This window comes from Ornithodoros turicata, chromosome 3, assembly GCF_037126465.1.
Source record: "Ornithodoros turicata isolate Travis chromosome 3, ASM3712646v1, whole genome shotgun sequence".
Lineage (NCBI taxonomy): Eukaryota > Metazoa > Arthropoda > Arachnida > Ixodida > Argasidae > Ornithodoros > Ornithodoros turicata.
Window position 1 is genome coordinate 34,916,976 of NC_088203.1, and position 11,648 is coordinate 34,928,623.

Consider the following 11,648-nt stretch of genomic DNA (forward strand, 5'->3'; position numbering starts at 1 on the left):
TGTACACATCTTCCGAGTGAATTAAGAAGCACGGGTGCAATTCTGAAGCTGGTAGGTACATCTCATGCTCTGTTACACTATAACACACACATGCCATTCGCGCTCAATGCACTTATTTTGGAGGCGTTGCAGCAAATGATGCCCTTGCACAAAACGGCAGTCTGGTACGTAATGTACACCCATACTGTCGAGTTCGACTAATTCTGAAAGAAGGAAGTCACAGTATCCCCGACTCAGAACGTCAGTTCCTATCATCTTCGACTAATTCGAGTGGCGTGTTCCGACTGTCTAATTGTATCACCTGTTCTATGTCAACACATAAGTCGGTAAATATGTAACAAATATCGTAGTTCCGAGAGTTATCGGTAATCTTTAGCTGTGCTTAATTATTCCTATTATTCTGTACTTGTGTTTTCTGCACTTAGAACCTGGGTGCAAAGCTGCTTCTTAAAACTGCCCTGCTGTTATTACTTTCTTCACACTGTCTGTGCATCAATATTTGTACAGCTTGGGACAGAAGATCCTATTGATTGCGTTTTGTTTTTCATTTTTGTTGATATTTGTATTGCGTTTGTAGTTCTCTTCACCCTTACCCTTTTCTCTTGTACCATGTGACTTGGTTTTTGATATATGCTTCACAACTTGTAACAGGTCCTCAAACCTGAAAAAGTGCAGCCTACTGCACGAAAGTCTTGTTTTTATGTATATAGTAAACAGTTGATACTCTTAACCGTCTTTGTTATTCTTGCGTTTTTACTCAGAATTCCCATGCTGTATTCTAAAATGTGAACAAAAAAATCAAACACATGAGAATTGTGTTAATATTGAGATTTTATTATTACAGATTTCAGATCTTCATGCATGGAGAGAAGAAATGCAGAAGGCAGCAATGAGCCATTTTACAAAAGGCACAGGAGCAAAAATATTGAAAGGTAGGTGTTTAAAGTGTTATTATATTTGTAACTGATCCGGTGCTATTACAGAGAAGAACATCAAAGGTGAAAGGTTCACAAGGTTCCGTCACGCGTGAGGCAACCTGCATTGATGATTCGTCTGCAACGTTCCAGACTGACAATGTTATTGGACATAACGAGACGTGGGCTCCGGGGGCCCCACCACCTCGGTCATGATCAGAGCCGACAATTAAGGCATAAGATTTTAAAATTTCCAAAGACTCTTCAAGAAGTGGCATGCAGTTCAGAATTTGTATGACTACAACCCCTGAGTCTGAGACAAACGTTCACGGCACTGGCGCTTTTCTTCATCGGAGCAGTCCCCTGCCAACTACCAACAAAAGATCGAATAAGAAACTTGTGACTATCTATCTCTCAGTATATGTGTCCGCTCTTGTTTGATGCTAGGATGTAACTCCAATGGAGCAGTGTAACACCATGGTGTTATTTAAACTTTTGTCTCAAGCTGTACATTGTACAACCCCAATAGCCAACAAACACTGCTCGGTAAGGTCAGAGTTCCAATTTGAGATTTTGTGGCCTATTTCTTCCGAGATGGCTGCTCTTGCAAACGGGCTTAAGAAAGTAATTTGGGTGAACTCTGGTATACAAAGACAAGTGCAGGGCATGAAAAAATGTGTAGTTTAACTTTGAAGGCAGTAGTCAACATAAATAAGTTTTACCTTCGTGAAATGGTTGCCCATTCAAGGCAATAACAAACTCATAGGTTCACCACATGATCTAAACTTCCTCGTCCTGTTACACGTCGTTCCTGTGCACATCATCATCTTCAAGGTGCATATCCTGTGCCATGCAAACAGAGCAGTGGTTACATGAACTATCATTCATCGAGCATTTGTGACGAGATTGTTGAAAGAATCAGTCAGACAGTAGTATGGGATCACCTCAAGAAGCCGGCAAGTCACACAGTCGCCTGGACGCCATTAATTAGCAATTAGAGCTAATTGGGACCCCCCACATTAATCAGCACCCTCCAGAGAGTCGTTACACTAATTGGGGACCATCTAAGACACGTCCAGACCACTGTGTGAGTTGCCGGCTACTTGAGCTGATAAAAAATAAAAAAATAGGTAGAAAATAAAATAAAAAAATAGAAATAGAGTGGAGAGAAACAATTTATTCGAAAATCAACGATGCCGCGGCGAAGAAACGGCTCCGGGGTGACCAGCGCTTGTTGAAGTCGGGTAGTTGCAGAGATTGACGACAGGTGGCCACTTAGTTGCAAGGCATCACACCAGATGGCGCCACCATCATAGCTCTAGAGGAGAAAGACAGAGAACAAGATACTAGCGGCAGGTAAAAATTGCAGCACTGCTAAACAAGTCTAGGCATGCGAGAGAAAAGGTCTAACCGCTACTGCTAAAACAGCACGGAGAAAACAGTACACATCGGGGAAGAAGGCTTACGGGGGGGCGATCGCTTAGGCCTAACCTCAACACTACGCACCTAACACAAGGCGGGAACCACCGGGCACACATCGCTAAACATGCGTCAACAGGATTGGACACCACAAAACAAGTCTAAACATGCGAGAAAAGGCTTAACACGAGCGCGGTCAAATCACTCGTTGATCACCGCTAAACACGGCAAACATACGAGAAAAGGAGCACGTCAAATCACTCACCTTTTCCCCCACGGCAACTTCCAGGCGGAAACTGAGCGAGCGCGGAGAACACACGTCTGCTCTCTACGAGAGCCAGCCAGAAACTGAGCGCGCTCCTAGCGGCGACGGGTGGCTTTTGAGTTTCAGTTTCACTCTCCGTTCTTTGCGCGCGCGCGCTTATCTGTATAAAGGCAGCGCGCACCGCGCTCGCGTCATCACTACGTGAAGATGTTCAGCTACCACTCTTTACAAAATTGTTCCCGCACCCACGCTTCTTGGGAAGAAGTGGAGAAGGAATGTTTCGACAGCGAAAGCCCCCGCAACGAGCTCGTCATCACTGCTTTTCGCTACGTGATAGACATGGTAGGCTTTGGCAATATAGGAGAGATCTCGCCGGGGCCGCTGCAGGAGATGGTGCGTCGAATTTACGCCCGTTACAAGAATGTCTGCATAACGGTTCCAGACGGACCCCTGGGACTGATGAGCGAATTTGTGAGCTTGTCCAACGCAGAATTCAACTACATCGCTGCAGACATCGTGGACCTTCTCGCTCGTGCCATCGCTCATATTAAGCACGCCCTGCGGAAGCAGCGACATTTGCAAGCAGTCTACATCGCCAACCTTGTCACTGATTTATTGAAATACCGATTGGTTATCGACATGCAACGCATTAAACAGTCCGAATAACGTTGACGAGACTCTGTGTGTTCTTTCACTGAAACATCTTTATTGAATACAAACAAAAGATTTGGTCGATAGATGCCTGCGCTTCCCTGGTAGCACACTATGTTGCCAAAACGTTGCCGCAATGTTTTCTGGGAACGTTGCGTAAACGTCGCTAATGTCCTCTTTAGGCCACATTCTGGTAACGTTGCTAGACAACGTTTTGCAACGTTGCCGCCATGTTACAAATGTAACGTTTCCACATTCACGCAACGTTTAGGCAATGTTGTTAAAAGGTCGCCTGTGGCGCTTTTCAGGTGGTACGCAGCTGTTATTTTTCTGGCATTTCCCACGGGTCTTACCCAATGACATTCAGGAACATGAACTAAAACATGCAAGAAAGGAACATGCAAGACCACTTGATTATAAGCAAATAGCCTTTATTGGCACACTGGCAGTCGTCTTTATTTACACTGGCAGTCGTTAGCTGCAGGTAATGAGGGGCGAGGCACTGGCAGTCGTTGCGGTCATGTTGTGGCAGTGCTGCAAGGCAAATGTGAACTGTTAATATATGCAATGTTTTTATCTTCTGTATCATAAGTTCTCAAGCTTTCTGGGTTCGCTAGAAATTACCGCAGAACCCCCTCCTCCCCTGACCGGTTGTAACCAAACTTATCTGAGGTCACAGCGGGAATGCTGTGCAGCCGAACTCATCTGACCACACAGAAGTATTAGGAAAATTCCACGAGCAAAATGGTTATTAAACCAAATGCCAGTCAAGTAGGTCTATGGGTTTACCGCAGATTGAAACGTGTAGTCCCAAGCACTGGGTAACTACACACGGAACCCTGGGCGAAAAACACCCACTCTGAGAATCCAGTTTCTGTGCAAACATATACAGGACAAAAAATGGAAGAAGTCTAGCATTGAATTTTTAAATTTTTTTATAATTTTTACACATTTATTTTACTGAAAAAACAAGCGTTCGGACGGAGTCGGGTCCTTCATCAGCTGGTGAAGGATTGACTTCGTCCGAAAGCTTATTTTTTGCAATAAAATAAATGTCTCATTCTCTTTCAATACTTATGTCAAACACATATACCCTTAGAAAGTAAATTCTAGCCTCCTGAAGCGAGAATTCCTTACACGATATGCTGCAAAAAGTACAACCTCTTAAATCGGAAAACCAAGAATTCAAAAGAAAAGGCCAGCCACACGTAGCACAAAATGCATCTTTTTGTGTGTCACATCTCTGCTAAACACACAACACAAGTACAAAACATGTTTGATAACATACCGTTTCTTCAACCTCGATGGTGCATACCTCAACCAGTCAGACACCTGGGACTTGAAAGCCGCTTCTGTGATGTCTGGGAAAGTTCTGAGCATGGCATCTGATAATGTTCAAGAAACATATGCAGTCAACTCAGCCTGGCACCTTTACTTCGTTAGATTGATTTAATAGCAGACATGATGTCACGTGGAAGCTTGTTACAAATATGTCCTACATGCTACGATTTGCAGAGCGTGCGAAGTAAAATTCACAAAGAATTCGAAAAAAGTGCTGTGCAAGTGTATACGTAAATGAATGAATGCCATCGACAGTTATGTGTCTCTGTGGACAGTACATTTTTGCGGTGCTTGCTGAGCTAATCAATTAGTATCGCTGGCTTAGTGTTATCTGGAGCTCTAAAACCCAGGGCCAAAATGACAAACTAGTTGAGCCTAGCGAAATCCCCATTTCTGGTATTTTTGGTAGTGCGTATAATTATTGCATGCATTGTTTCTGATAAGAAACGAAAGTCTACAGCATGCAAAAGTAAAATGTGCCACATGGTGCAAGCATATTCAGGGCTTTGACAGACCTCGCATGCATGTTTCAGATCGACGCTGCTCGCGCAGTTAATGTGGTTTTGTTCTTCCAACATCAATTTTGTCGCTCACCTGTTGTTTCAGCCTATTGTTGTCGGAGGTTACTACATATCCCCTAGTAGACTTGTGTGTTCTATTGGCTTTCTTTTTCAATGCAAAATATGTTTACGAAAACACAGAGCTCTCTATGGGTATCCGGCCCTCCCTGGCTCCAGCAGGCAACGACATTCTGGCCCCCAACACCAAACCCGGTTGAATCAACGCCAGATGCCATCGAACTCAATGCACAGCTTGACGAAGATGTCTCCCTACTACTTGTTCCCGGACCTCCGACTGAGGCTGTGCTCTCTATAAACAACTTCAGTACCTTTACCCGTCCACTCGCAGTAACGGCATGGATTTTTCGCTTTATTCAACGTGCTAGAAGATCAACTAATGCTGCTCCACAGCAAGGCAACGCTCATCTGTCAGCCGACGACTTGCACAGAGCCGAGCAATATTGGATCAAGACTGTACAGCAAGAGGTATTCGGACCAAATCCTGCCGTTCACGAAAATCTGCGAGACCTCTCAGTCTTCATCGATACCGAAGGTATCCTCCGGCTTACGACTCGGCTAGTTTTCAGTGGGCTGAATTCCTCCACGATCAACCCTATAATTCTTCCCGGCAAGCGTTATTTCACGTGGCTCATGATCACGTACACCCACGTAAACCAGATGCACACCGGGGTTCAAGGCACCCTCGCTCAACTGCGTGAGAGGTTTTGGATCATACGTGGACGTCAAGCAGTCAAAAGAGTCATATATGCGTGTGTCGTCTGCCGCCGGTTCGGGAGTAAGGCCACACGTCAAGCCACGGCTTCGCTTCCTCCAGATCGTCTCTCCAGAAGCGAACCTCGAAAATTGCACTCTCCAAAATCTTCAAATCTTTTTGACTCACACTGGCTCTCCAAGCAGTACATAAAAAGTTAGCCCCGTAATCCTAATGAACGAGGTGGTATAATCAGAAACATACGATTCTTAACACCATTCATTTGCTTTGACATTCGAGTTCGACAACTGTGTTTGCAGTGGAGTCCATCTGTTATTGCTTTATGATAATATTAGTTAGGATGCTCGACACAACACAAAATAACATTTAGTAACAGACATTTCGACTCACATAAAAAAGTATGAGAGCAGATATGTGCCATTTTTCAATTTTTTTCTTCATGAAATCACCATCAATTTGTAATTGAGTTATATGCCCAGATGGACATCCTCTGAAAAAGAGTATGTAGCTACAAGATGACTAATTACCTAAATTTCATTAAGGTTTCAGCGTAATTGGCATACGACAAAAGGGGCCGCAACAGCTTGCATAGTCTGAGGTGCACTTGCTGTATGAACCTCAGAGGAATGAGCATTGTATTGCATGCAGTCTAGTGTTACCACATGAATCAAACATACCAGTGATCACTTCCAGGAGTCGTAGCCCCAGAAATGGGAGCTTGCCTTTTCTTCCAGTGAGGCAGAAGTGCTGCGCAAGGTCATCCTTCATGCACCGCCGCATGACATGCCTTAAACAGTCTTTCGGGGAAGCACCCCCTATTCTTGAAAGGTAGTGCACCTAGCAATAGACATTGCGAATACATGACTTGACTCGTTGATGAACTGAGACATTCACAGGCATATGAAGGACATGTAGTGCGACCACAAGACGCGACACAAGAACAAGGGCCACATCGGGCAAGTTGCACAGTTTAAGTTAGCACAGCACAGTTAGAAAGACTGTATAGGAAACACAATGAAAACTGCTAGGGAGGTTTCAAGTGGTACAGCCCATAGTGCATGTATAAATGCATGCAATGAGAATATGTCATTAAAATCTGTTTCTGTGTGAAATAATGTTTGAGAAAAACTGCAATAGAACTTAGGGAAATGGCTATCACTCTGTAAACGTTGCACAATTTTCCATTTTTGGATTGCTATTGAAATTGTGCTGTTCAACCTGTAGATGAAAAATCGATTGCCCGCAGGGAAACTAAACAAAGAAAAGAAAGCAAGGATAGCATATGCAATGGAGAGAATACTTTACAAGGTCAGCTCTGTTCTGTGGAGTATGCAAGTTGTCCTCTAGTTTGTCGAGCTGTTCTTGTGATGACAGCGGCAGCAGATCTAAGATCTCACTCTGGACAGGGCCTGGTGCCTCTGTACGGCTATTCGACAACATGAACTTCTCCAACCTCTCCAACACTGCTCCTTGCGCTGCACGCTGCTTCTTGATCCTTCTCAAAATCTTAAATGTTCTGTCTTGAGGCACTATCCCAGACAACCATCAACGTCCCGAGGACATCCATGTTTTGTCATAATGTCCAGATCCATGATGGATGTCCATGTGACATTCCATGGACATCCAAAAATATCCATAAATTTCCTACATTCATCCAGGGGTGACGTTGCAAGAGGGACGTCCCCTGGATGTCCTGTAGATATATATTTTGGACGTGTCCTGAAATTGACAACGAGGCTAACAGTTTTATGTTATGTATGCTAACAGTTAACAGTGGTGCATTCTGGTCACAGCTAATATTAACTACATGCCTGAGATTACATAATGTAACATTTTGTTGCCCATATTAGCAGCTATGTTCAGTTTGGATTGGCGTCGTGTGAGAAATATTACTGCAGCTTCATTTATTCAATACCTCCATAAATGAATGTGCATATAACTGCGACAGTATCAAATCGGAATACACGCTAGGTTCGCTGGAATCAAAGAGCAAGAAATGTTGCCTGCTGTCCACTGCTGAGCGTCGTCTGCTATACTAACTGCACCGCCGCGACCAAGGCAGAAAGCGCCATGGATATCGACAATAGCGCCGACATTCATCATCATCATCCGCTCGCCTGTGCCGGCGTGCTTTCTCCAGTAGCTCTTTCCGTTGTGCTGTTCCAAGTTTGAAGGTGGTCTTATTAAATGTGCACGAGGTTGCCGTGATGCCGAAAGTTAAGGGTAAAAGGTGTGTGTACATGAAGGCACTATACGGGCTGAAAAAAAAAGGCTCCATGCGATTTCGGCTGACGCCCTGAATACGCTACGCGAGCAACACGAGTGTCGTGCGTCTTGTTCACGGGATCAAGATCAAGACCTTTGTGTACATGGTGATTGAAAGTGATGAGAATTGTGTTCTCAGCAGTCCCTCCAGTCGCCGAGGAGATTGAGGAAACTTACTCGTCGACGTCAGAGAGTGCTGAACAACAACTTGATTGTGAGATGATGAATGCCGTCCGAACAGTTTGCTGTTCAACAGTTTGAAACACAAAGTACTCAATGTGATTTCCAAGGCAGAAGAGAATCGAGCCCGGCTGTACATGGTACGTTCACGCCAAATGTAAATGAAAAACCGCATATTTTGACTTCTTTGAGGAAGTGGGCCGTTGAGTGTATAGCATACATGCTTTACATTAAGCATATGCTATCAGTGCCATATCAACCCGAATGATATCGTTCTCGCTCGTGACTTGGTGGGAACGGGAGGCGTACGCCTTTTTTGTACCACTTATCAATTGCAAATTGATACAAAAAAGGTCACGCCTCCGGTTTTCAACAAAATCAGGGGCGGGAACGCTGTCATTCGGGATTAGCAGGCTATGAGGTAAAGTTCGTTTTTAAGAGTGTGCTGGTAACAATCTTGTGTCAGATTTACTTCAGTCTCCTCAAGACAAATTATTGTTGATGTAATATTGTAATCATGTTTTGAGCAGATATTCTGTGAATAGCGGATTGAAATTGTTGACAAAATTCAGTTGGAGCCTCTCTAGGCAAGGGAGCGTGCTATCAAGTGAAGTTTGTACCGTAAAAGTTGATTTGAAAAATTCCTTTGTTACACTCTAAAGACAGAACTTCACCACATAACACGCTCTGCGCCAACCATGGCCACGAACGATAGGGCTAGCCTCTAATTCCAAGAGAGAGGAGGGCGTACGCCTTTTTGTGTCAATTATCATATATCCAAATTGACACAAAAAGGCGTACGTACCGCTCTGTCCTCGAATCAGAAGCTACAACCCTATCATTCGTAGCAATGGTTGGCGCAGAGCGTGCTACGCGGGGAAGAGATGTTTTTCGAGAGCGGAAGGGAGTATGTCTACCAAGACGTGGCAAACATAAAATGAAACTCAACAGTGTCCACCCTGTGTTCCTTTCTACTGTGCTTTTTTGTGTGAAATTTTTGATTTGGAGTATTGTTACACGTACCAATAAAAGAGAGAATGCTATCTTGGGCTGTAGAGGTTTAGAGAAGCAAATGACGCAGTGTACCGTCATGGGGTGGTGATTTTCCTACACTCTTGGAAATGAACTTCACCGCATAGCACGCTACTAGCCAACCATAATCTCGAACGATATCGTTATCTGCCCTGATTTGTTGAAAACGGGAAGCGTACGCCTTTTCTGTGACAATTATGAACATCATTGGTGTCACAAAAAAGGCGTACGCCTCCCATTTTCAACAAATCAGGGCAGATAACGATATCATGTGAGAATATGGCTGACTAGGAACGTGCTATGCGGCGAAGATCCTTTTTAAGAGTGTATATCTGTAAATGTGTTCTTATATGCTCACATAATTTCAACTTCTTTTTTGTTTAGCGAGCTGTGATAAACAAGCTACAGTTCATTCTGCACTATGTTACAGTTACTTCATTGAAGTGTTCCTTATGATTACAATCTCTAAGAACTTTATTTATTTCTTCATGTTAGCACAAGCTGTGATATTTACTCACTTCCATAAAGTTTATAGAAGTATGTCACAAGGCTATAGCGGCATTCCGAGGAATGTGATGTCATGTGTTTGCTGAATAAATTTGACTACATTCGTTAAAGACTTTTGGTGTGACTTGTACTACCAGTTATATTGCGAATCATGTATTGCAGACATTACAACATTATACACAGAAACATGATTGTCTGGGAGTATTCCGATCGGCAATTGTGCATTGTTTCAGGATAAGTGAGGTCGTGTATATAAGGAGTGTAACACTAGAGCATACTTCCTCGAATAACCTAGGTGTAGTTCAGTGGAGCCAGCATGTAATTCGGCAACATACATAGGTTGATAGTCACTGTAAATCACATTTGTGAGGGTGGGCTAGGATGACCGTACAACATCCTTGAAGCGTCAGTAAGGACATCCACTGGACTGACCTGGGACATCTATGGATGCAACTTTGGCAGTAAATTTGACGTCCACGAGACGTCATAGGGATTTCTGTGGACATCCCTAGGATGTCCAGATGTCCCAGAACGAACGTCCACAGGATGTTCCTGGAACGTTGGTGGAAGCACGAGATATTAACGCAACTCACAACTCTATCATTTAAAGTCCATTGTACAGCTCACATCAGAGTTCATTTGAATGCCGCTCAGACATGCCTAGTGGGGTGAGAGAAATCCTGAGAGACGTTCCTCTCCCGTTTCGCACGCTTCATTGCCTGTAGTACATTTTCTCCTCCAGTGTATCCACACCAAACTTCACCTCGACCTCACACACACACACATATATATATACCATCTCAGCAAAATAATTGTTCTGCTTCACCCACGTTCATTAATGAATGTGGGTAAATAATAGCAAAAACAAATCACAATGTCACAAAATATGGACGGATCGCACAACAGCTCTATTTTTCAATTTCTACTTACGGCACGATTGCGATTTGTCTGCTCCCTCTGCTTGGATCCTGTCATGAATAGAGGAAGGCAATTGTGGTATATGTTCTGCTTCACTTTGCTGAATGGAAGGTGACCGATGCTCTTGGTGACCAGACATATACTGAGGGCGTGGGCGGGGAACACAATGTGGAGTGCGCTGTGGATCTGGAGCAGGTGTGTTTGCTTCGTCCTCAAAGGCACAGTCGCCCACGCTCGATGCATCGTCCTCTTCAGAGGTTGAGTACCGTTGGGGTCGCCAACGCTTTCGTTTTGGCTCGCACGCCTCTTCCTCAGTAGCAACATCTGACGTCATAGCTGCTTTTTGTTCTCTGATCCTCGCCACCTCATATGTGTCTGTATTAAAACAGAACGTGATGAGCTCCATGAAGCGCAATTTCCAAGTGCTAATTAAAATACAAAAATACAGAAAATCTGCTAGAAAACAACTTACCACATTCACAAAGCACACGAGATCTGTGCTCCTTCCAATGATGTGATGGCTTTTCAATAGCAATTGTGATTTTATTTGTGTTCTTGTAAGGAGGCCACATAACCTTGTGGTTTCCGATTAGCCATGAAGAAGGCACGACGGACACTTCGTCATTCTCTTCAAAATGCACGACACTGTACACCCTCCTTCCTAAAAAGATAGGATGCCATTAGTTCCATCGCCACAAGAAAACAGCATGAGACACGGCATCAGATACTTTATGTGGTACAAAAGACCAATCAGTAGAGCTTTTTGAATCCAGCGCAGTTTAAAAGATGAAAAACGGGAGTGCTGGACGCAACGTTCTGAGCGCAGCTATCGAGCACACAGCAGTACATTCTCCCGTGACTGT

At 43.9% G+C, this 11,648-nt stretch overlaps 1 long non-coding RNA gene across 1 annotated transcript; it reads right to left on the reverse strand.

The window, feature by feature from the left end:
• Positions 1-6,517: 6,517 nt before the first annotated feature.
• On the reverse strand, positions 6,518-11,431 carry LOC135390203 (uncharacterized). Its single transcript, XR_010421769.1, has 3 exons — positions 11,258-11,431; positions 10,798-11,160; positions 6,518-6,720 (listed from the first exon to the last, which is right to left on the reverse strand). It is a non-coding gene; the product is annotated as an uncharacterized LOC135390203 (long non-coding RNA).
• Between the last annotated feature and the right edge of the window lie 217 nt (positions 11,432-11,648).